Here is a 27339-nt window from a genome sequence, read left to right as displayed (position 1 = left end):
ATGACCTCCTTCTCCAGCAGCAGCTTCATGTCCTCTGGTGGATCCATGAGGGGAACATCTATTAGCTCCTCTCTCCTCTCCATGTCTGGATTTGGCAGCATGGGAGGTGGAAGCCGTATCAGTGGCATGAGGAAAGCAGTGTGTACGGAGGTGCAAGTTTCTCTGGGGTACCTCCAGGTCATTCTCTGCTGGTGGTGGTGGTGGATTCGGCTTCGGCGGAGGTGGAGGAGGCATGGCCATGTCTGAAGCAGTGGACAACAGTGTCGGTGGCAAGTTCGCCATGCAGAACCAGAATAACCGTTTAGCCACCTACCTGGGCAAGGTGGCCACGCTGGAGAAAGCCAACGCTGATTTGGAGATGAACATCCGTCTGTTTCTGCAGAGTAAGACTCCCACTGACTTCTCTGCGTTCTATACTATCATTGTTGACCTGTGCTCAATGTACACTGTGTTGTTGGATTGGGGTTATGTACACTGAGTTGTTGCTGATTTAACTTTTGGGTCTGTCGTGGCAGAGATAGACCATGTTACAAAGATTTGACTAGACAGCTGAAAATGCCTTCAGGCCCATCAAACCCAGAGTTGATGATGATGAGGGATATTTCAATAGAGCAGATAATCTGTTGAAAGGATTCATATTACATCTGATTGATTTATCTTGAATATGGGTGTTGGTAATTAAAGTTGTTGTTCAGACTGAGGCGTAGGTCATGCCAAGCAACACCACTTAAGAATGTTCACAAAATACCACCATGCCCCCTTGGGCCTTATTGCTTGTATAGTCATGACGATGACCTTTTCATTTCCTGGCTGCCATCCATCTAAAAGGATCTATTCTTCTGAGCATCGACAACGCAGGACTGGCCCATGATGACTTCAGGGAGAAGGAGGTTTTCAAACCATATGTCACCCATGTGATCATATGTCATCAGGACATTCATGTAAACACATGCAGGTATTAATAACACACATATATATATTGACAAATCTTAATAAACCTCCTATTATCATGACATCGAACACTTTTAATAAAATCATATGCATATGATGATGTGCATGATGTTATGATTTGGATGGTATATTATATATATGGTTACTGATAATCATAACCTATAATGTCTTTGGCTTCTGAAAAGATGAAGATAACCCTGTAAAATATTATATGCAGTAGGTCTCATATGATTTTGTTGAGTTTTATCTTACATGTTGAAATCTACTAAAGTGCTATCTACATGCTAATAAAGCTCAATTCGATGTAATGAGTTGTATGCAGTAAGGTTGAGTAGCACTCCATCTGCTGGCTCGGGCTTTAGAGCAGGAGAGTTCAGACACTAGATCAACTCCAGTCCCAGTCTCAAGTACAAGATATTTTCATATACAGTGCATTCGGAAGGTATTTTGTTACGTCACAGCCTTGTTCTAAAATGGATTCAATATTTTTTCCCCCTCATCAATCTACATACAATACCCTATATGTCATGCCCTGATCTGTTTCACCTGTCCTTGTCCTTGTGCTTGTCTCCACCCCCTCCAGGTGTCGCCCATCTTCCCCATTATCCCCTGTGTACTTATACCTGTGTTCTCTGTTTGTCTGTTGCTAGTTTGTCTTGTTTGTCAAGTCAACCAGTGTTTTGTTTCTCAGCTCCTGCTTTTCCCCAGTCTCTCTTTTTCTTGCCCTCCTGGTTTTGACCCTTGCCTGTCCTGACTCTGAGCCCGCCTGCCTGACCACTCTGCCTCTCCCTGACCCTGAGCCTGCCGTCTGGTGCTTTTGCCCCTACTCTGGATTACCGACCCCTGCCTGCCTTGACCTGTCATTTGCCTGCCCCTGTTGTTGTAATAAATATTGTTACTTCACACAGTCTGCACTTGGGTCTTACATGAAACGTGATAGTACGAACTGGCCATGACTGACCCAGCAGACTTGGACCAGCTCCGCAACGCCATCTCCTCCCAAGGAGCCCTCATTAGTAGACACAAGGAGTTACTTTGAGGTCTGATGGAAGGGTTCCAGGACATGGCCAAACGTCACGACCTAGCATTGGACGCTTTGCGGGAGCAATTCCGTGGGTTACTTACTAGACAGCCTACCATGATGGTAACCTCCCAGCCCCTCAGTAACCGGGCTGGTAGCAGCGCCGTCACACCGGTTTCCCGGGAACCCCGCTTACCTCCCCCGGAGCGCAACAATGGAGATTCCAGAACCTGCCTGGCATTTCTCTCCCAGTGCTTCCTCGTTTTCGAGCTGCAGCCTTCTTCGTTTCCCTTGGACCGCTCAAAGATAGAGTACATTATTACGCTGATGTCTGGGAGGGCACTCGCCTGGGCCACGCCGGTGTGGGAGCAACAATCCGCCATCTGCCTCAGTCTGGAGGTATTTGTGGCGGAGATGAGAAAGGTTTTCAAGGCTACGGTGTCCAGGAGAGAGGCTGCCCGGAAGTTACTCCAGCTTCAGCAGGACTCCGTCGGTGTGGCAGACTATGCGGTGGATTTCCGCACGCTAGCAGCGGAGGATGCCTGGAACAGGAAGCGCTGATTGACACGTTCCTGCACGGATTATCAGAGGAAGTAAAGGATGAGCTTGCAGCCCGGGAACTACCGACGGATCTCGACTCACTCATCACTTTAACCATCCGGATCGATGGTCGGCTACGGGAATGTAGGAGGGAGAAGAGGTCTGATTTTTTTACACATATTTAACCCCTTATTTTTGTTGCCACAAAACTACCTCAGTACTTCTATTCGTTTGTATGGTTAAAAGGCTCTGCATGGTAAATCTGCCTTCTGCAGTGGCCATATAGCATTTACTGTGATACAGCCTCTGCAGAAGCATTTTATTTCACCTTTATTTAACCAGGTAGGCCAGTTGAGAACAAGTTCTCATTTACAACTGCGACCTGGCCAAGATAAAGCAAAGCAGTGCAACAAAAAACAACAACACAGAGTTACACATGGGATAAACAAACATACAGTCAATAACAATAGAAAAATCTATATGCAGTGTGTGCAAATGGAGTAAGGAGGTAAGGTAATAAATAGGCCATAGTAGCGAAGTAATTACTGTCACGTCCTGACCAGTATAAGGGGTTATTGGTTATTGTAGTTTGGTCAGGACGTGGCAGGGGGTATTTGTTTTATGTGGTTCGGGGTTTATGGGATATGTATTTATGTAAGAGGGGTGTTTGATTTATGTGTTCTGGGGTTTTTGGGTAATGTTCTTGTTTTGTATTTCTATGGTTTTCTATGTTGTGTATTTCTTTGTGTTGGCCTGGTATGGCTCTCAATCAGGAACAGCTGTACATCGTTGTTACTGATTGAGAGTCATACTTAAGTAGCCCTGTTTCACCTGTCCCTTTGTGGGAAGTTGTTGTTTGCATAGCTGTGTGTGTGTAACCTGCAATCATGTTCGGTCAATCTTTTCTTGTTTTGTTTAATTTTGTGTTCAATTAAAGCCACTATGAGCGCTCGACCCGCTGCGCCTTGGTCCACTACGTACGACGACCGTTACAATTACAATTCAGCAAATTTGTCACGTCCTGGCCAGTATAAAGGTTAATTAGTATTGTAGTTTGGTCAGGACGTGGCAGAGGGTATTTGTTTTATGTGGTTCAGGGTAGTGTGTTTTGTAAGAAGGGTGTTTGATTTAGTAATTCCGGGTTTTGGTTTATGTTTAGGTATTTCTAGTGAGTGTATGTCTATGTTTGATTAATTGGGGTTGGGACTCTCAGTTGAAGGCAGGTGTTGTCTATCTGCCTTTGATTGAGAGTCCCATATAGTAGGGTGTGTTTGTGTTTGCTTTTGTGGGTGATTGTTCTGTGTTGAGCCTATGCTTTGCAGACTGTCAGTTTATCGTTCGGTTTCTTGTTTGTTGTTTTTGTATTCGTGTTGATTTAATTAAATGTTCAAAATGAACAACTGCACACCTGCTGCGTATTGGTCTACATTCTCAGGTGACGATTTCGCATTATCGTCAGAAGACGAAGATAATTGTGACAGAATCACCCACCAACTATGGACCAAGCAGCAGAAGAAGGAGCAGAGGGAATTCGAGTTGGACTGGCGGGAGAAGTGGACCTGGGAGGAAGTTCTGGACGGGGCCGGACCTTGGCACCAGGCTGGGGAGTATCGCCGCCCGCAGTGGGAAATTGAGGCAGCCAAGGCAGAGAGGCGTAGGTACGAGACCATGTACGCGCTGAGGGAGAAGCACGAGAGGCACCCCCAAGAATTTTTTTTTGGGGGGCACACGGGTAGTTTGGCTAGGCGTAAGAAGAGCCGGAAGCCAGCTACCCGTGGTTATATGGAGGAGCGTATGGGGTGGAGAGCGCTATGTTTCGCTGAGGAGCGCACTATCTCACCCATACACACGCACAGTCCGGTGCGCGTTATTCCAGCCCCCCGCAGGTGCCGTGCTAGAGCGGGCATCCAGCCTGGTAGGAGGATGCCTGCGCAGCGCATCTGGTCGCCGGTACGCCTCCGAGGACCAGGCTACCCAACTCCCGCTCTACGCACGGCTACCATCAGGCCCCTGCACAGCCCAGTCTGCCCTGTACGAGCACCCCGCTCGTACAGGGCTACTAGTTCCATCCAGCCAAGGCGGGTTGTGCAGGAGGTAAGATCTAGACCGACTGTGCGCCTCCATAGCCCTGGGTTTCCAGCTCCTGTCTCTCGTGTGGACCCGGAAGTGCGTCAACCCAGTCCGACTCGTCCTGTTCCCGCTCCCCGCACTAGCCTGGAGGTGCGTGTTCATAATCTGGTAAGCCCAGTACCAGCACCACGCACCAGGCTACAAGTGCGTAAACCCAGCCACGCCAGTCAACAGTCATCAGAGCTGCCCGCCAGTCAACAGTCGTCATCAGAGCTGCCCGCCAGTCAACAGTCGTCATCAGAGCTGCCCGCCAGTCAACAGTCGTCATCAGAGCTGCCCGCCAGTCAACAGTCGTCATCAGAGCTGCCCGCCAGTCAACAGTCGTCATCAGAGCTGCCCGCCAGTCAACAGTCGTCAGAGCTGCCCGCCAGTCAACAGTCGTCAGAGCTGCCCGCCAGTCAACAGTCGTCAGAGCTGCCCGCCAGTCAACAGTCGTCAGAGCTGCCCGCCAGTCAACAGTCGTCAACAGACTGCGCTGAACTGCCGGAGTGGCCAGACTGCGCTGAACTGCCGGAGTGGCCAGACTGCGCTGAACTGCCGGAGTGGCCAGACTGCCCTGAACTGCCGGAGTGGCCAGACTGCCCTGAACTGCCGGAGTGGCCAGACTGCGCTGAACTGCCGGAGTGGCCAGACTGCGCTGAACTGCCGGAGTGGCCAGACTGCGCTGAACTGCCGGAGTGGCCAGACTGCCCTGAACTGCCGGAGTGGCCAGACTGCCCTGAACTGCCGGAGTGGCCAGACTGCCCTGAACTGCCGGAGTGGCCAGACTGCCCTGAACTGCCGGAGTGGCCAGACTGCCCTGAACTGCCGGAGTGGCCAGACTGCCCAGACTGTCCCGAGTTGCCAGACTGCCCAGACTGTCCCGAGTTGCCAGACTGCCCAGACTGTCCCGAACTGCCAGACTGGCCCGACTGCCCCCCGGCGATGCCAGACTGGCCCGACTGCCCCCCGGCGATGCCAGACTGGCCCGACTGCCCCTCGGCGATGCCAGAGTGGCCCGACAGCCTGGAACGGCCGGAACCAGAGCCACCTCCAGATATAGGTGGGTTGGGGAGGGGGGGTGTAGCACAGTGCCGTCGTTGATGGCAGCCACCCTCCCTTCCCTCCCTTTAGTAGAGGGGAATTTTGGTTTTGTTGTTTGGGGTTGTTTTTTTGTTTTTTTTTCATTTTAAGGTGCTTCCGGGGTTAGCACCTTTAAGGGGGGGGGGGGGTACTGTCACGTCCTGGCCAGTATAAAGGTTAATTAGTATTGTAGTTTGGTCAGGACGTGGCAGAGGGTATTTGTTTTATGTGGTTCAGGGTGGTGTGTTTTGTAAGAAGGGTGTTTGATTTAGTAATTCCGGGTTTTGGTTTATGTTTAGGTATTTCTATGTGGAGTCTAGTGAGTGTATGTCTATGTTTGATTAATTGGGGTTGGGACTCTCAGTTGAAGGCAGGTGTTGTCTATCTGCCTTTGATTGAGAGTCCCATATAGTAGGGTGTGTTTGTGTTTGCTTTTGTGGGTGATTGTTCTGTGTTGAGCCTATGCTTTGCAGACTGTCAGTTTATCGTTCGTTTTCTTGTTTGTTGTTTTTGTATTCGTGTTGATTTAATTAAATGTTCAAAATGAACAACTGCACACCTGCTGCGTATTGGTCTACCTTTTCCGATGACGATTTCGTTATATCGTGAGAAGACGAAGAAATCCCTGACAAAATTAACACTGGAGTGAAAGATGTGCAGATGATGGTGTGCAAGTAGAAATACTGGTGTGCAAAAGAGCAAAAAAAGTAAATAAAAACAATATGGGGGTGAGGTAGGTAGTTGGATGGGCTATATACAGATCGGCTGTGTACAGCTGCAGCGATCGGTGAGCTGCTCAGATAGCTGATGCTTAGAGTTAGTGAGGGAGATATAAGTCTCCAACTTCAGCGATTTTTGCAATTCGTTCCAGTCATTGGCAACAGAGAACTGGAAGTAAAGGCGGCCAAAGGGGGTGTTGGCTTTGGGGATGACCAGTGAGATATACCTGCTGGAGCACGTGCTACGGTTGGGTGTTTGGTATGGTGACCAGTGAGCTGAGATAAGGCGGAGCTTTACCTAGCAAAGACTTATAGATCACCTGGAGCCAGTGGGTCTGGCGACGAATATGTAGCGAGGGCCAGCCGACGAGAGCATACAGGTCGCAGTGGTGGCTGGTATATGGGGCTTTGGTGACCAAACGGATGGCACTGTGATAGACTGCATCCAGTTTGCTGAGTAGAGTGTTGGAGGCTATTTTGTAAATGACATCGCCGAAGTCGAGGATCAGTAGGATAGCCAGTTTTATGAGGGTATGTTTGACAGCGTGAGTGAAGGAGGCTTTGTTGTGGAATAGGAAGCCGATTCTAGATGCTATTTTGGATTGGCGATGCTTAATATGAGTCTGGAAGGAGAGTTTAGTCTAGCCAGACACCTAGGTATTTGTAGTTGTCCACATATTCTAAGTCAGAACTGTCCAGAGTAGTGATGCTAGTCGGGCGGGCGGGTGCGGGCAGCAATCGGGTGAAGAACATTCATTTAGTTTTACTAGAGTTTAAGAGCAGTTGGAGGTCACGAAAGGAGTGTTGTATGGCATTAAAGCTTGTTTGGAGGTTTCTAACACAGTGTCCAAGAAAGGGCCAGATGTATACAGAATGGTGTCGTCTGCGTTGAGGTGGATTAAGGAATCACCCGCAGCAAGAGCGACATCATTGAAACCAAGGCTGTTGAGTCTGCCGATAAGAATACGGGGATTGACAGAGTTGAAAGCCTTTGCCAGGTCGATGAAGATGGCTGCACAGTACTGTCTTTTATCGATGGCGGTTATGATATCGTTTAGTACCTTGAACGTGGCTGAGATGCACCCGTGACCAGCTTGGACCGCGGCAGCTTTCCAATCTCAGATGATACGAAAGAGAGGTTGAACAGACTGGTAATAAGGGTTGCAACAATGGCAGCGGATAATTTTAGAAAGAGAGGGTCCAGATTGTCTAGCCCAGCTGATTTGAAGGGGTCCAGGTTTTGCAGCTCTTTCAGAACATCTGCTATCTGGATTTTGGTGAAGGAGAAGCTGGGGAGGCTTGGGCAAGTAACTGCAGGGGGTGCGGAGCTGTTGGGGTAGTAAAAGCATTTATACTTCTTGCACTTTGGTGAAGGAAGTTATCAAGGAAGTAAGTTTGTGTTTATACTGGACCTCCCACCCCTACCTATTGTCAACCAATCATGTCAAGCTATACAGAGCTATACGGAGCCCTCCGCATTGTTACATATATATACACTACCGGTCAAAAGTTTTAGAACACCTACTCATTCAAGGGTTTTTCTTTATTTTTATATTTTTTTACATTGTAGAATAATAGTGAAGACATCAAAACTATGAAATAACACATATGAAAACATGTAGTAACCAAAAAAGTGTTTAACAAATCAAAATACATTTTACATTTGATATTCTTCAAAGTAGCCACCATTTGCCTTGTTAGCCAGCCTGCCAGCTTAGTGGAGTCTGCCACTAGCACAGTCAGTGTAGTCAGCTCAGCTATCCCCATTGAGACTGTGTCTATGCCTCGATCTAGGTTGGCCAAAACATTAACATGGCGGTGTTCACCTTAACAATCTCACTGGAAAAAAGACCTCCTCCATTCTTGTCATTATTGAAAGAGATTGTGATATCTCACATCTCAAAATAGGGCCACTTAAGATCCCTCGCTTCCAAGGCAGTTATAGTTAATGAACTAATCACTGATCACAATCTTGATGTGATTGGCCTGACTGAAACATGGCTGAAGTCTGATGAATTTACTGTGCTAAATGAGGCCTCACGTTCTGGTTACACTAGTGACCATATCCCCCGCTCATCCCGCAAAGGCGGAGATGTTGCTAACATTTACAATACCAAATTTAAATTTACATGTACTTTTGAGCTTCTAGTCATGAAATCTATGCAGCCTACTCAATCACTTTTTATAGCTACTGTTTACAGGCCTCCTGGGCCATATACAGTGTTCCTCACTGAGTTCCCTGAATTCCTATCGGACCTTGTAGTCATGGCAGATAATATTCTAATTTAATATCCTCATGGAAAAGTCCACAGACCCACTCCAAAAGGCTTTCGGAGCCATCATCGACTCAGTGGGTTTTGTCCAACATGTCTTCGGACCTACTCACTGCCACAGTCATACTCTGGACCTAGTTCTTTCCCGTGGAATAAATATTGTGGATCTTAATGTTTTTGCTCATAATCCTGGACTATCGGACCACCATTTTATTACGTTTGCAATCGCAACAAATAACTTGCTCTGACCCCAACCAAGGATCATCAAAAGCCGTGCTATAAATTCTCAGACAACCCAAAGATTCCTAGATGCCCTTCCAGACTCCCTCCACCTACCCAAGGACGTCAGAGTACAACAATTGGTTAACCACCTAACTGTGGAAATTAACTCAACCTTGCATAATACCCTAGATGCAGTCGCACCCCTAAAAACAAAAAAACATTTGTCATAAGAAACTAGCTCCCATGTATACAGAAAATACTGAGCACTGAAGCAAGCTTCCAGAAAATTGGAACGGAAATGGCGCTACACCAAACTGGAAGTCTTCCGATTAGCTTGGAAAGACAGTACCGTGCAGTATCGAAGAGCCCTCACTGCTGCTCGGTCATCCTATTTTTCCAACTTAATTGAGGAGAATAAGAACAATCCAAAATGTATTTTTGATACTGTCGCAAAGCTAACTAAAAAGCAGCATTCCCCAAGAGAGGATGGCTTTCACTTCAGCAGTGAAAAATGAATGAACTTCTTTGACGAAAAGATCATGATCATTAGAAAGCAAATTATGGAATTCTCTTTAAATCTGCTCAGTTGACCTGAGTCTGCACAACACTGCCAGGACCAAGGATCAAGGGAGACACTCAAGTTTATTAATACTATATCTCTTTACACATTGATGAAAATAGTCATGGCCTCTAAACCTTCAAGCTGCATGGTGGACCCTATTCCAACTAAACTACTGAAAGAGCAGCTTCCTGTGCTTGGCCCTCCTATGTTGAACATAATAAATGGCTCCCTATCCACCGGATGTGTACAAAACTCACTAAAAGTGTCAGTAATAAAGCCTCTCTTGAAAAAGCCAAACGGTGACCCAGAAAATATAAAAAAACAATTGGCCTACATCAAATCTCCCATTCCTCTCAAAAAAATTAAAAAGCTGTTGCGCAGCAACTCACTGCCTTCCTGAAGACAAACAATGTATACGAAACGATTCAGTCTGGGTTTAGAGCCCATCATAGTACTGAGACTGCACTCGTGAAGGTGGTAAATGACCTTTTAATGGCGTCAGCCCAAGGCTCTGCATCTGTCCTCGTGCTCTTAGACCTTAGTGCTGCTTTTGATACCATCGATCACCACATTCTTTTGGAAAGATTGGAAACCCAAATTGGTCTACATGGACAAGTTCTGGCCTGGTTTAGATCTTATCTGTCGGAAAGATATCAATTTGTCTCTGTGGCTGGTTTGCCCCCTGTCAAATCAACTGTAAATTTCAGTGTTCCTCAAGGTTCTGTTTTAGGACCACTATTGTTTTCACTATATATTTTAACTCTTGATCATGTCATTCAGAAACATAATGTTAACTTTCACTGCAATGCGGACAATACACAGCTGTACATTTTGATGAAACATGGTGAAGCAACAAAATTGCCCTCCCTGGAAGCCTGTGTTTCAGACATAAGGAAGTGTATGGTGGCAAATGTTTAACTTTTAAATTCGGACAAAACAGAGATGCTAGTTCTTGGTCCCAAGAAACAAAGAGATCTTCTGTTGGATCTGACAATTAATCTTGATGGTTGAACAGTCGTCTCAAATAAAACGGTGAAGGACCTCGGTGTTACTCTGGACCCTGATCTCTCTTTTGACAAACATATCAAGACTGTTTCAAGGACAGCTTTTTTCCATCTACGTAATGTTGCAAAAATCAGAAACTTTCTGTCCAAAAATGATGCAGAAAAATGAATCCATGCTTTTGTCACTTCTAGATTATACTACTGCAATGCTCTACTTCCCGTCTACCCGGATAAAGCACTAAATAAACTTCAGTTAGTGCTAAACACGGCTGCTAGAATCTTGACTAGAACCAAAAAATGTGATCATATTACTCCAGTGCTAGCCTTTCTACACTGGCTTCCTGTTAAGGCTAGGGTTGATTTCAGGGTTTTACTGCTAACCTACAAAGCATTACATGGGCTTGCTCCTACCTATCTTTCTGATTTGGTCCTGCCGTACATACCTACACGTATGCTATGGTCACAAGACGCAGGCCTCCTTATTGTCCCTAGAATTTCTAAGCAATCAGCTGGAGGCAGGGCTTCTCCTATAGAGCTCAATTTTTATGGAATGGTCTGCCTATCCATGTGAGAGACGCAGACTCGGTCTCAACCTTTGTCTTTATTGAAGACTCATCTCTTCAGTAGGTCCTATGATTGAGTGTAGTCTGGCCCAGGGGTGTGAAGGGGAACGGGAAGGCACTGGAGCGACGAACCGCCCTTGCTGTCTCTGCCTGTCCGGTTCCCTTCCCTCCACTGGGATTCTCTGCCTCTAACTCTATTACAGGGGCTGAGTCACTGGCTTACTGGTGCTCTTCCATGCCATCCCTAGGAGGGGTGCATCACTTGAGTGAGTTGAGTCACTGACGTGATCTTTCTGTCTGGGCCGGCGCCCCCTTCGCGTTCGTGCCGTGGGGGAGATCTTCGCGGGCTATACTCGGCCTTGTCTCATGGTAGTAAGTTGGTGGTTGAAGATATCCCTCTAGTGGTGTGGGGGCTGTGCTTTGGCAAAGTGGATGGGGTTATATCCTGCCTGGTTGGCCCTGTCCGGGGGTATCATCGGCTGGGGCCACAGTGTCTCCCGACCTCTCCTGTCTCAGCCTCCAGTAATTATGCTGCAATAGTTTATGTGGCGGGGGGGCTAGGGTCAGTCTGTTATATCTGGAGTATTTCTCCTGTCTTATCCGGTGTCCTGTGTGAATTTGAGTATGCTCCTTCTAATTCTCTCTCTTTCTTTTTCTCTTTCTCTTCTCTCGGAGGACCTGATCCCTAGGACCATGCCCCAGAACTACTTGGCCCGATGACTCCTTGCTGTCCCCTGACCTGTTCACGGGACGTGCTACCTTGTCTCGGACCTGCTGTTTTCGACTCTCTCTCTCTACTGCACCTGCTGTCTCTAACTCTGAATGATCGGGTATGAAAAGCCAACTGACATTTACTCCTGAGGTGCTGACCTGTTGTACCCTCTACAACCACTGTGATTATTATTATTTGACCCTGCTGGTCATCTATGAACGTTTGAACATCTTGGCCATGTACTGTTATAATCTTGGAAGAGGACTGGCTGCGCCTCAGACCCTGGTTTCTCTCTAGGTTTCTTTCAAGGTTCCTGCCTTTCTAGGGAATTTTTCCTAGCCAGCGTGCTTCTACATCTGCATTGCTTGCTGTTTGAGGTTTTAGGCTGGGTTTCTGTATAGCACTTTGTGACATCGGCTGATGTAAGAAGGGCTTTATAAGTCCATTTCATTGATGACAGCTTTGAACACTCTTGGCAGTCTCGCAAACGTCTTCACCCGGAATGATTTTTTCCAACAGTCTTGAAGGAGTTCCCACATATGCTGAGCACTTGTTGGCTGCTTTTCCTTCACTCTGCGGTCTGACTCATCCCAAACCATCTCAATTTGGTTGAGGTCAGGGGATTGTGGAGGCTAGGTTATCTGATGCAGCACTCCATCACTTTCCTTCTTGGTAAAATAGCCCTTACACAGCCTGGAGGTGTGTTGGGTCATTGTCCTGTTGAAAAACAAATGATAGTCCCACTAAGCCCAAACCATATGGGATGGCGTATCGCTGCAGAATGCTGTGGTAGCCATGCTGGTTAAGTATGCCCTGAATTCTAAATAAATCACAGACAGTGTCACCAGCAAAGCACCCCCACAGCATAACACCTCCTCCTCCATGTTTTACGGTGGGAAATACACATACGGAGATCATCCGTTCACCCACACCGCGTTTCACAAAGACATAGCAGTTGGAACCAAAAATATCCAATTTGGACTCCAGACCAAAGGACATATTTCCACCGGTCTAATGTCCATTGCTCGTGTTTCTTGGCCCAAGATAGTCTCTTCTTATTATTGGTGTCCTTTAGTAGTGGTTTCTTTGCAGCAATTCAACCATGAAGGCCTGATTCACGCAGTCTCCTCTGAACAGTTGATGTTGAGATGTGTCTGTTACTTGAACTCGGTGAAGCATTTATTTGGGCTGCAATTTCTGAGGCTAGTAACTCTCATGAATTTATCCTCTGCAGCAGAGGTAACTCTGGGTCTTCCTTTCCTGTGGTGGTTCTCATGAGAGCCAGTTTCATCATAGCGCTTGATGGTTTTTGCAACCGCACTTGAAGAAACGTTCAAAGTTCTTGACATTTTCCGTATTGACTGACCTTCATGTCTTAAAGTAATGATGGACTGTAATTTCTCTTTGTCTATTTGAGCTGTTCTTGCCATAATATGGACTTGGTATTTGACCAAATAGGGCTATCTTCTGTATACCCCCCTATCTTGTCACAACACAACTGATTGGCTCAAAAGCATTAAGAAGGAAAGAAATTCCACAAATTAACTTTTAAGAAAGCACATCAGTTCATTTAAATGTATTCCAGGTGACTACCTCATGAAGCTGTTTGTGAGAATGCCAAGAATGTGTTTCCTTTATTTTGGCAGCTACCAGTATATATACACTACATGACCAAAAGTATGTGGACACCTGCTCGTCGAACATCTCATTCCAAGATTATGGGCATTAATATAGATTTGGTCCCCCCTTTGCTGCTATAACAGCCTCCACTCTTCTGGAAAGGGTTTTTTATAGATGTTATAACATTGCTGAGGGGACTTGCTCCATTCAGCCACAAGAGCGTTAGTTGGTGGTTAGGCTTGGCTCGCAGTCAGCATTCCAATTCATCTAAAAAAGTGTTTGATGGGGTTGAGGCCAGGTCTCTGTGCAGGCCAGTCAAGTTCGTCTACACCGATCTCGACCAACCATTTCTGTATGGACGTTCGCTTTGAGCACAGGGGCATTTTCATGCTGAAACAGGAAAGGACATTCTCCAAACTGTTGCCACAAAGTTTTATTGGTCACATACACATGGTTAGCAGATGTTAATGCGAGTGTAGCGAAATGCTTGTGCTTCTAGTTCTGACGTGCAGTAATATCTAACAAGTAAAATAACAATTCCACAACAACTACCTTATACAGACAAGTGTAAAGGAATGAATAAGAATATGTACATATAAATATATGGATGACGATGGCCTTGCAGCATAGGCAAGATGCAGTAAATGGTATAGAGTACAGTATATACATAATATGAGATGAGCAATGTAGGGTGTGTAGACATTATATAAAGTAGCATTGTTTAAAGTGACTAGTGATACATTTATTACATTACATTTTGTATTATTAAAGTGGCAAGAGATTTGAGTCACTGTGTTGGCAGCAGCCACTCAATGTTAGTGATGGCTGTTTAACAGTCTGATGGCCTTGAGATAGAAGCTGTTTTTCAGTCTCTCGGTCCCAGCTTTGATGCACCTGTACTGACCTCGCCTTCTGGGTGATAGCGGGGTGAACAGGCTCGGGTGGTTGTTGTCCTTGATGATCTTTTTGGCCTTCCTGTGACATCAGGTGGTGTAGGTGTCCTGGAGGGCAGGTAGTTTGCCCCTGGTGATGCGTTGTGCAGACCTCACTACCCTCTGGAGAGCCTTACGGTCGTGGGCGGAGCAGTTGCCGTACCAGGCGGTGATACAGCCCGACAGGTTGCTCTCGATTGTGCATCTGTAAAATAGTGTTTTTGGTGACAAGCCACATTTCTTTAGCCTCCTGAGGTTGAAGAGGCGCTGTTGCGCCTTCTTCACCACGCTGTCTGTGTGGGTGGACCATTTCAGTTTGTCCTTGATGTGTATGCCGAGGAACTTTCCCCCTTCTCCACTACTGTCCCATCGATGTGGATAGGGGGGTGCTCCCTCTGCTGTTTCCTGAAGTCCACGATAATCTCCTTTGTTTTGTTGACGTTGAGTGTGAGGTTATTTTCCTGACACCACACTCCGGGGGCCCTCACCTCCTCCCTGTAGGCCATTTCGTTGTTGTTGGTAATCAAGCCTACCACTGTAGTATCGTCCGCAAACTTGATGATTGATTTGGAGGCATGTTTAAATGTTTTACTCACGTTGGCCGCGGTGAAGGACAGCCCGCAGGTTTTGGTAGCAGGCAGTGTCAGTGGCACAGTATTGTCCTCTAAGCAAGCAAAGAATTTGTTTAAATTGACTGAGAGCAAGATGTCGGTGTCCGTGACGGGGCTGGTTTTCTTTTTGTAATCCGTGATTGACTGTAGACCCTGCCACATACGTCTTGTGTCTGAGCCGTTGAATTTTGACTACTTTGTCTCCATACTGACGCTTAGCTTGTTTGATTGCCTTGCGGAGGGAATAGCTACAACTGTTTGTATTCGGTCATGTTTCCGGTCACCTTGCCATGATTTAAAAGCAGTGGTTCGCGCTTTCAGTTTTGCGCCATGAAAGCTGCCATCAATTGGGGAAGGTTTTAATAGTCACCGTGGGTACAACATCACCGATGCACTTGCTCACCGAATCAGCGTATACATCAATGTTGTTGTCTGAGGCTATCCGGAACGTATCCCAGTCCACCTGATCGAAGCAATCTTGAAGCGTGAAATCCGATTGGTTGGGCCAGCATTGAACAGACCTGAGGATGGGCGTTTCCTGTTTTAGCTTCTGTCTATAGGCTGGGAGCAAGAACTAAGGGGCCTAGCTCAAACCATGAAAAACAGCCCCAGATCATTATTCCTCCTCCACCAAACTTTACAGTTGGCATTATGCATTAGGGCAGGTAGCGTTCTCCTGGCATCCGCCAAACCCAGATTCGTCCGTCGGACTGCCAGACGGTGAAGCATCATTCATCATTCCAGAGAACGCGTTTCCACTGCTATAGAGTCCAATGGCGGCAAGTTTTACGCTTGGCATTGCGCATGGTGATCTTTAGCTTGTGTGCGGCTGCTCGGCCATGGAAACCCATTTCATTAAGCTCCCGACGAACAGTTATTGTGCTGATGTTCCTTCCAGAGACAGTTTGGAACTCAGTAGTGAGAGTTGCAACCGAAGACAGACGCTTTTTACTCGCTGTGTGCTTCACTCGACGGTCACATTCTGTGAGCTTGTGTGGCCTACCACTTCGCAGCTGAGCTGTTGTTGCTCCTAGACGTTTCCAGTTCACAACAACAGCACTTACAGTTGACCGGGGCAGCTTTAGCAGGGAAGAAATTTGAATGACTGACTTGTTGGAAAGGTGGTATCCTATGACAGTGCCACGTTGAAAGTCACTGAGCTCTTCGGTAGGTAGTAGGTGCGCCTGGCACCTACTACCATACCCCATTCAAAGGCACTTAAATAGTGTGTATTGCCCATTCATATTCGGAATGGCACACATACACAATCCATTTCTCAATTGTCTTTAGACTTCTTTAAAAATCATTCTTTAATCTGTCTCCTCCCTTTCCTTCACACTGATTGTTGTGGATTTAACAACTGACATCAATAAGGGATCATAGCTTTCACCTGGATTCACCTGGTCATTCTGTGTCATGGAAAAAGCAGGTGTTCATAATGATTTGTGCACTTAGCGTATACTGTATATCAAATAGAATAATCTAACTTTGTCTAACTAAAGGAAATAGACTGAATTCAAAATGTGTTTTTATGCTTTGTAAAAGGTTAAAAGACCTCATACACTACTACAATATGTTTGGACAGATTCATATGGACAGTAATATTAGTTATGAGGCATTCATGTGTTGTTACAGAATATGTTTCAAGAATATATACTGCCTATTGAATTCAGTGACGCCTAACTCCTCTACATAGATATAAGGCTGAGCTGTCCATGCGTCAGTCAGTGGAGCTAGACATGGAAGGGCTAAGGAATGTTCTGGACAAGTTACATTTCTCCAAGGACCAGACTGTGTCGATCGAGGGGTTGATGGAACATCTGGCTTCCTTGAAGATAAAGCATGAGGAGGTGAGTTATGGGAACCTGGGCTATTAAAAGACATCATGAGGGCATAGATTTACTGTAACAGCTACCTCTGTCAGTCCACATGAATCGTATGGCAACTGAACGGGGAAGTGTGAAATCCCTTTTCAGGGATGATAGAAGAATTTGTATGTTTAAAGTAATGACTAAGATATTTCACCCTGAAACTGTATAACTGTGAAATCTATTAGAATCATAAAACTATAATCTGATGATGTGTGTAGTTTTAGTCAGAATTAGAACCAGGGTGCAAGTGTGAAACAAATGATAAGAGGAGCTATCGACAGACAACTTGTGCAACTGTGAAACCAATAACATGACATTCTGTCCCCACCCGTGGAGTGGAGAAACTGTAAGGCTTGCAGAAAATTATGAAACATGTTGCAGAATATGATAAACAATGTATGTGTGTAGTGGAAAAGTAGACTGTCTGAGCAAGGCGTAGCTTAAGATTTGAACTTGTTTGTGTGTGTATATAAAAGATTCGCTCTGCACTTGAAGGGCAGAGCGCTCTCTGAATAAAGAACTGATCCATTGTACGCTGAGACTCTGCCTGTTTCTTTGAACTGGAGATTTACAACCTTCAGGATTCAGACAGAGATAAAAAAGAGTTCAGTTAGAACATTGATATAAAAATTCTCGTGACAATGGATATATAATAATGACAAACATAAACTCAGCAAAAAAAGAAATGTCCCTTTTTAAGGACCCTGTCTTTTGAAGATAATTCGTAAAAATCATTCATTGTAAAGGGTTTAAACACTGTTTCCCATGCTTGTTCAATGAACCATTAACAATTAATGAACATGCACCTGTGGAACGGTCATTAAGACACTAACAGCTTACAGACGGTAGGCAAATAAGGTCACAGTTATGAAAACTAAGGACACCAAAGAGGCCTCCCTACTGACTCTGAAAAACACCAAAAGAAAGATGCCCAGGGTCCCTGCTCATCTGCATGAATGTGCCTTACGCATGCTGCAAGGAGGCATGAGGACTGCAGATGTGGCCAGGGCAATAAATTGCAATGTCCATACTGTGAGACGCCTAAGACAGCGCTACAGGGAGACAAGACGGACAGCTGATCGTCCTCGCAGTGGCAGACCACGTGTAACAACACCTGCACAGGATCGGTACTTCCGAACATCACATCTGCGGGACAGGTACAGGATTTAAATTTTTATTTCACCTTTATTTTTTAAATTTAATTTCACCTTTATTTAACCAGGTAGGCAAGTTGAGAACAAGTTCACATTTACAATTGCGACCTGGCCAAGATAAAGCAAAGCAGTTTGACACATACAACAACACAGGGTTACAAATGGAGTAAAACAAACATACAGTCAATAATACAGTAGAAAAATAAGTCTATATACAATGTGAGCAAATGAGGTGAGATAAGGGAGGTAAAGGCAAAAAAGGCCATGGTGGCAAAGTAAATACAATATAGCAAGTAAAACACTGGAATAGTAGAGTTGTAGTGGAAGAAAGTGCAAAGTAGAAATAGAAATAATGGGGTGCAAAGGAGCAAAATAAATAAATACAGTAGGGGAAGTGGTAGTTGTTTAGGCTAAATTATAGATGGGCTATGTACAGGTGCAGTGATCTGTGACCTGCTCTGACAGCTGGTGCTTAAAGCTAGTGAGGGAGATAAGTGTTTCCAGTTTCAGAGATTTTTGTAGTTCGTTCCAGTCATTGGCAGCAGAGAACTGGAAGGAGAGACGGCCAAAGGAGGAATTGGCTTTGGGGGCGACCAGAGAGATATACCTGCTGGAGCGCGTGCTACAGGTGGGTGCTGCTATGGTGACCAGTGAGCTGAGATAAGGGATGACTTTACTTAGCAGGGTCTTGTAGATGACCTGGAGCCAGTGGGTTTGGCGACGAGTATGAAGCGAGGGCCAGCCAACAAGAGCGTACAGGTCGCAGTGGTGGGTAGTATATAGGGCTTTGGTGACAAAACGGATGGCGCTGTGATAGACTGCCTCCAGTTTATTGAGTAGGGTATTGGAGGCTATTTTGTAAATTACATCGCCGAAGTCGAGGATCGGTAGGATGGTCAGTTTTACGAGGGTATGTTTGGCAGCATGAGTGAAAGATGCTTTGTTGCAAAATAGGAAGCCAATTCTAGATTTAACTTTGGATTGGAGATGTTTGATGTGAGTCTGGAAGGAGTATTTACAGTCTAACCAGACACCTAGGTATTTGTAGTTGTCCACATATTCTAAGTCAGAACCGTCCAAAGTAGTGATGCTGGACGGGCGGGCAGGTGCGGGCAGCGATCGGTTGAAGAGCATGCATTTAATTTTACTTGTATTTAAGAGCAGTTGGAGGCCACGGAAGTAGAGTTGTATGGCATTGAAGCTCGTCTGGAGGGTTGTTAACACAGTGTCCAAAGAAGGTCCAGAAGTATACAGAATGGTATCGTCTGCGTAGAGGTGGATCAGAGACTCACCAGCAGCAAGAGCAACATCATTGATGTATACAGAGAAAAGAGTCGGCCCAAGAATTTAACCCTGTGGCACCCCCATAGAGACTGCCAGAGGCCCGGACAACAGGCCATCCGATTTGACACATTGAACTCTATCAGAGAAGTAGTTGGAGAACCAGGCGAGGTAATCATTTGAGAAACCAAGGCTATTGAGTCTGTCGATGAGGATGTGGTGATTGACAGAGTCGAAAGCCTTGGCCAGGTCAATGAATACGGCTGCACAGTATTGTTTCTTATCGATGGCGGTTACAATATCGTTTAGGACCTTGAGCGTGGCTGAGGTGCACCCATGACCAGCTCTGAAGCCAGATTGCATAGCGGAGAAGGTACGGTGGGATTCGAAATGGTCGGTAATCTGTTTGTTGACTTGGCTTTCGAAGACCTTAGAAAGGCGGGGTAGGATAGATATAGGTCTGTAGCAGTTTGGGTCAGGAGTGTCCCCCCCTTTGAAGAGGGGGATGACCGCAGCTGCTTTCCAATCTTTGGGAATCTCAGACGACACGAAAGAGAGGTTGAACAGGCTAGTAATAGGGGTTGCAACAATTTCGGCAGATAATGTTAGAAAGAATGGGTCCAGATTGTCTAGCCCGGCTGATTTGTAGGGGTCCAGATATTGCTCTTTCAGAACATCAGCTGACTGGATTTGGGAGAAGGAGAAATGGGGAAGGCTTGGGCGAGTAGCTGTGAGGGGTTCAGTGCTGTTGACCGCGGTAGGGGTAACCAGGTGGAAAGCATGGCCAGCTGTAGAAAAATGCTTATTGAAATTCTCAGTTATAGTGGATTTATCGGTGGTGACAGAGTTTCCTTTCCTCAGTGCAGTTGGCAGCTGGGAGGAGGTGTTCTTATTCTCCATGGACTTTACAGTGTCCCAGAACTTTTTTCAGTTTGTGTTGCAGGAAGCAAATTTCTGCTTGAAAAAGCTAGCCTTGGCTTTTCTAACTACCTGTGTATGTTGGTTTCTGACTTCCCTGAAAAGTTGCATATCATGGGGGCTGTTCGATGCTAATGCAGAATACCACAGGATGTTTTTGTGTTGGTTAAGGGCAGTCAGATCTGGAGAGAACCAAGGACTATATCTGTTCCTGGTTCTAAATTTCTTGAATGGGGCATGCTTATTTAAGATGGTGAGGAAGGCATTTTTTTTAAATAACCAGGCATCCTCTACTGACGGGATGAGGTCAATATCCTTCCAGGATACCCGGGCCAGGTCGATTAGAAAGGCTTGCTCGCTGAAGTGTTTCAGGGAGCGTTTGACAGTGATGAGTGGAGGTCGTTTGACCGCTCACCCATTACGGATGCAGGCAATGAGGCAGTGATCGCTGAGATCTTGGTTGAAAACAGCAGAGGTGTATTTAGAGGGCAAGTTGGTTAGGATGATATCTATGAGGGTGCCCGTGTTTACGTCTTTGGGGTGGTACCTGGTAGGTTCATTGATAATTTGTGTGAGATTGAGGGCATCAAGCTTAGATTGTAGGATGGCTGGGGTGTTAAGCATGTCCCAGTTTAGGTCACCTAGCAGCACGAGCTCTGAAGATAGATGGGGTGCAATCAGTTCACATATGGTGTCCAGAGCACAGCTGGGGGCAGAGGGTGGTCTATAGCAGGCGGCAACGGTGAGAGACTTGTTTTTAGAGAGGTGGATTTTTAAAAGTAGAAGTTCAAATTGTTTGGGTACAGACCTGGATAGTAGGACAGAACTCTGCAGGCAATCTCTGCAGTAGATTGCAACACCACCCCCTTTGGCCATTCTATCTTGTCTGAAAATGTTGTAGTTAGGGATGAAGATTTCAGAGTTTTTGGTGGTCTTCCTAAGCCTAGATTCAGACACGGCTAGGACATCCAGGTTGGCAGAGTGTGCTAAAGCAGTGAATAAAACAAACTTAGGGAGGAGGCTTCTAATGTTAACATGCATGAAACCAAGGCTATTACGGTTACAGAAGTCATCAAAAGGAGTGGAGCTAGGCACTGCAGGGCCTGGATTCACCTCTACATCACCAGGGGAACAGAGGAGGAGTTGGATAAGGGTACGGCTAAAAGCTATGAGAATTGGTCGTCTATGACGTCCTGAATAGAGAGTAAAAGGAGCAGGTTTCTGGGGGTGATAAAATAGCTTCAAGGTACAGACAAAGGTATGGTAGGATGTGAATACAGTGGAGGTAAACCTAGGCATTGAGTGATAATGAGAGAGATATTGTCTCTAGAAACATCATTGAAACCAGGTGATGTCATAGCATGTGTGGGTGGTGGAACTGAAAATTTGGATAAGGTATAATGAGCAGGGCTAGACGCTCTACAGTGAAATAAGCCAATAAACACTAACCAGAACAGCAATGGACAAGGCATATTGACATTAAGGAGAGGCATGCTTAGCCGAGTGTTCATAAGGGTCCAGTGAGATTCAGACAGCTAGCCGAGCCATAGGTAGCAAGCTGGCAGAAGATGGAGGGAGCCACCTCGTGCGTTTCCGTCTGTAGATTAGTGGGGTTCCGTGTGGTAGAGGGGGCCAATCCAATTGGCAAAATAGATATAGTTATTGTGGCCCAAGAAAATTGTCCGATAGACCTATTCAGATAGCAGCCGATAAGACAGCTAACGATTAGCGGGCCGCAGATGGGCATTCAGGTTACGTCGCGACGGAAGGGTCAGTTGGATAACTCCCTCGGGCAGATAACGTCGGTAGTCCAGTTGTGAAGGCCCGGTGGGGCTCCGCATCGGCAGTAAAACGGGTCCGGATAGGTGATTGTAGCCCAGGAGTGGCTGATGGAACTCTTCAGCTGGCTAGCTCCGGAATAATTGATGTTTGCTCTGGGACCGACGTTAGCCAATAGTCACTCGGATAGCAGCTTGCTAGCTGCAAGATCCAGGTGTAAATGTCCAGAGCTTGCGATAGAAATCCAGGGATATGGAGAGAGAAATAGGTTCGGTATGCTCTGGTCTGCTTCGCGTTGTACAAAACTGCCGATAGCTATTCAAGCTAAGGGATAGCTGATGACTGCCAATCGTGGTTAGCTGAATACTAATGCTAGCTTCTGGCTAGCTTCTGTTGTGGATTTCAGATTTTAGGTAAATAATACTTTTTTTTTTAATTGGTGAGGCAAGTTGCAGAAGAGTGCTTTGAAGTTGAGTTTTTAGAAAGAAAAAAGATATATATAAAAAGATATGCGAAGAAAAGAAGTAAATATATATATACACGGGACACGACAAGACGAGGACAAAAGACGTCTGACTGCTATGCCATCTTGGAGAGAATTGAGAACAAGTTCAACTGCGACCTGGCCAAAATAAAGCAAAATAGTGCGACACAAACAACAACACAGAGTTACACATGGAATAAACAAACGCACAGTCAATAAAACAATAGAAAAAAACTATATATACAGTGTGTACAAATGGCATGAGTAGGGAAGGCAATAAATAGGCCATTGTAGCGAAGTAATTACAATTTAGCAAATTAACACTTGAGTGATAGATCAAATCAAATCAAAGTTTATTTGTCACATGCGTCAAATACAACAGGTGAAAAGACCTTACAGTGAAATGCTTACTTACAGGCTCTAACCAATAGTGCAAAAAAGGTATTAGGTGAACAATAGGTAAGTAAAGAAATAAAACAACAGTAAAAAGACAGGTTATATACAGTAGCGAGGCTATAAAAGTAGCGAGGCTACATACAGACACCGGTTAGTCAGGCTGATTGAGGTAGTATGTACATGTAGATATGGTTAAAGTGACTATGCATATATTATGAACAGAGAGTAGCAGTAGCGTAAAAGAGGGGTTGGCGGGTGGTGGGTGGCGGGACACAATACAGATAGCCCGGTTAGCCAATGTGCGGGAGCATATGTGCAGATGATGATGTGCAAGTAGAAATACTGGTATGCAAAAGAGCAAAAAACGAAATAAAAATAATATGGGGATGAGGTCGGTAGATTGGATGGGCTATTTACAGATGGGCAGTGTACAGCTGCAGCAATCGGTTAGCTGCTCAGATAGCTGATGTTTAAAGTTAGTGAGGGAGATATAAGTCTCCAACTTCAGCAATTTTTGCAATTTGTTTCCAGTCATTGGCAGCAGAGAACTGGAAGGCGGCCAAACGAGGTGTTGGCTTTGGGGATGACCAGTGAGATATACCTGCTGGAGCGTGTGCTACGCGTGGGTGTTGTTATCGTGACCAATGAGCTGATATGGCAACAACAACAGCCCGAGGTAAACCAGGAACGCACAATCCCTCCATCAGTGCTCAGACTGTCCGCAATAGGCTGAGAGAGGCTGGACTGAGGGCTTGTAGGCCTGTTGTAAGGCAGGTTCTCACCAGACATCACCGGCAACAACGTCGCATACGGGCACAAACCCACCGTCGCTGGACCAGACAGGACTGGCAAAAAGTGCTCTTCACTGACGAGTCGCGGTATTGTCTCACCAGGAGTGATGGTCGGATTCGCGTTTATCGTCAAAGGAATGAGCGTTACACCGAGGCCTGTACTCTGGAGCGGGATCGATTTGGAGGTGGAGGGTCTGTCATGCTCTGGAGCAGTGTGTCACAGCATCATCGGACTGAGCTTGTTGTCATTGCAGGCAATCTCAACGCTGTGCGTTACAGGGAAGACATCCTCCTCCCTCATGTGGTACCCTTCCTGCAGGCTCATCCTGACATGACCCTCCAGCATGACAATGCCACCAGCCATACTGCTCATTCTGTGTGTGATTTCCTGCAAGACAGGAATGTCAGTGTTCTGCCATGGCCAGCGAAGAGCCAGGATCTCAATCCCATTGAGCATGTCTGGGACCTGTTGGATTGGAGGGTGAGGGCTAGGGCCATTCCCCCCAGAAATGTCCGGGAACTTGCAGGTGCCTTGGTGGAAGAGTGGGGTAACATCTCACAGCAAGAACTGGCATATCTGGTATAGTCCATGAGGAGGAGATGCACTGCAGTACTTAATGCAGCTGGTGGCCAGACCAGATACTGACTGTTACTTTTGATTTTGATCCCCCCTTTGTTCAGGGACACAGTATTCAATTTCTGTTAGTCACATGTCTGTGGAACTTGTTCCGTTTATGTCTCAGTTGTTGAATCTTGTTATGGTCATACAAATATTTACACATGTTAAGTTTGCTGAAAATAAACGCAGTTGACAGTGAGAGGACGTTTCTTTTTTTGCTGAGTTTATATGAGCAGTCTTGTGGAAAACTAAAAGTCTAACTTGATGGGGCTTTCTTTTCCCAACACTCACTCCTCCAATAACAAACAACAACTCAAACAAATATTGAACATTTGACAAACAATTTTTTGTTCATTTCAGTCAGTTTCCATTCACAAAACGCAGAAACACAGGTGGTGATACATACAGGTGTTTCACGTTAACAGTTACGTCTGTGTTTACTGTTAGGTACAATGTCCTTTTGATAAAACTATAAAAATTGGATATTATATGATCCAACTCCTAACAGTCCTATCTTGTCATTCTTGGATTTTTGATTGATGTTCACACTGATGACCAGCACGGACACCCTGCAGAGCTCCTCCACAGAGAGATTGGGCTGCAAGCTCTGCAGATTGGGCTCCAGACCTTGTTGAGCATGGTGGGATACTAGAAAATGAAAATGTCCCCCAATGCAAAAACGAATTCTGCTGTGTTAAAAAGACCTCATTCGAAACATGCATTAACTTTCAGATGACTTTAGAGTGGAGTGATAAAGCAACACACAAGAAATTACAGAAATAATTTAAAAAAATTGCATTCACATTTCTTGCTGTCCACCTGAAATCACATGATGTATCCATACCATATGCATTAAACTCATTGCCTTTCCTTTCGGTCACAGAAAGCATCAGTGGAAGGTAACCTCTTTGAGACAGAGCCGTTACTCCACCATGTCTAATTATCAGATACAGGTCACCAGCATGGAGGAACAGTTGGGAAATCTCAGGGCTGACCTGGAGCGTCAGGGACACGAATTCCAGATGCTGCTGGACATCAAGACCAGGCTGGAGATGGAGATTGCGGAGTACAGGAGACTACTTGAAGGAGAGGGTAGTGTGAGGTGGGGTAAAAATATGAATAAAGGTTTTGAAGCCCTGTTTGTGAATGTTTATTTTTATCTATCTCTTATTTTTCTATCAGCAGTGGAATGTCCTCCAGCATGACCATGATGGGGAAAGTAGTGAACGGAAGGGATCATCTGAGGTGGGAAAATGTTTGAAGTGATATAACATTACAGTAATAAAGGTTTTGATGCCCTGTGGTATTTGAATTTAATTTACTTACTTTGCTCTTACATGTTTTGCAGTAACAGCGGAATATCCTCATCCACCACAACCACGACCGTGATCACTACGATGGAGGATGGAGGGGCTAGTCTGGACCTGAAGTGGGAAAACTGTTAGGACTTAAAAATGTATGATATGCTGTTGGTTTTGTGGCAGTGCAATATTTGAATGTCATTCATCTCTTTATAACTTATTTGTCTTGCAGTAACATCGGTGGAAGTTCTTCCACCACAACCAAGACAGTGACCATGGTGGATGGAGGAGAATCAATGTGGTGGGAAAATATTTTAATGAAATAATTCATGAAACAAAAATTTAAATGAAAAATACAAGCTATAGGTTTTGTGACTCACCGTCTCTCCTGTTTGTCTTGCAGCAGTAGCAGCTCCACAGTGGTAACTGTGATAAAGGAGGTGGTTGAGATGGCCTCATGCCATACCGAGTCACACACCGAATGAGGTTCTAGTCATAGCTGGGGTCAACCCAACTAAATCAACTAATAAAGCTATTCTTTATCACTACAACATGAATTCCATTCATTTTCAAGATAAACCTGTTACATCTTAAGCATAAGTGTGAGTTCTAGTGAATCTATTATAAAGGTATAATACTCAGGAAGCATGATATACAGTGAGGGAAAAAAGTATTTGATCCCCTGCTGATTTTGTACATTTGCCCACTGACAAAGAAATTATCAGTCTATAATTTTAATGGCAGGTTTATTTGAACAGTGAGAGACAGAATAACAACAAAAAAATCCAGAAAAACGCATGTCAAAAATGTTATAAATTGATTTGCATTTTAATGAGGGAAAGAAGTATTTGACCCCCTCTCAATCAGAAAGATTTCTGGCTCCCAGGTAACTTTTATACAGGTAACGAGCTGAGATTAGGAGCACACTCTGAAAGGGAGTGCTCCTAATCTCAGCATGTTACCTGTATAAAAGATACTTGTCCACAGAAGCAATCAATCAATCAGATTCCAAACTCTCCACCATGGCCAAGACCAAAGAGCTCTCCAAGGATGTCAGGGACAAGATTGTAGACCTACACAAGGCTGGAATGGGCTACAAGACCATCGCCAAGCAGCTTGGTGAGAAGGTGACAACAGTTGGTGCGATTATTCGCAAATGGAAGAAACACAAAAGAACTGTCAATCTCCCTCGGCCTGGGGCTCCATGCAAGATCTCACCTCGTGGAGTTGCAATGATCATGAGAACGGTGAGGAATCAGCCCAGAACTACACGGGAGGATCTTGTCAATGATCTCAAGGCAGCTGGGACCATAGTCACCAAGAAAACAATTGGTAACACACTACGCCGTGAAGGACTGAAATCCTGCAGCGCCCGCAAGGTCCCCCTGCTCAAGAAAGCACATATACATGCCCGTCTGAAGTTTGCCAATGAACATCTGAATGATTCAGAGGACAACTGGGTGAAAGTGTTGTGGTCAGATGAGACCAAAATGGAGCTCTTTGGCATCAACTCAACTCGCCGTGTTTGGAGGAGGAGGAATGCTGCCTATGACCCCGAGAACACCATCCCCACCGTCAAACATGAAGGTGGAAACATTATGCTTTGGGAGTCTTTTTCTGCTAAGGGGACAGGACGACTTCACCGCATCAAAGGGACGATGGACAGGGCCATGTACCATCAAATCTTGGGTGAGAACCTCCTTCCCTCAGCCAGGGCATTGACAATGGGTCGTGGATGGGTATTCCAGCATGACAATGACCCAAAACACACGGCCAAGGCAACAAAGGAGTGGCTCAAGAAGAAGCACATTAAGGTCCTGGAG

General features: G+C 45.5%; 1 pseudogene; it reads left to right on the top strand.

Moving 5' to 3' along the window:
• Window positions 1–26001, top strand: LOC106607415 (keratin, type I cytoskeletal 50 kDa-like; annotated as a pseudogene).
• Window positions 26002–27339: the final 1338 nt, after the last annotated feature.

This window comes from Salmo salar, chromosome ssa06, assembly GCF_905237065.1.
Source record: "Salmo salar chromosome ssa06, Ssal_v3.1, whole genome shotgun sequence".
In the NCBI taxonomy this organism is placed as follows: domain Eukaryota; kingdom Metazoa; phylum Chordata; class Actinopteri; order Salmoniformes; family Salmonidae; genus Salmo; species Salmo salar.
This window is presented reverse-complemented; position numbering and strand designations above follow the sequence as displayed.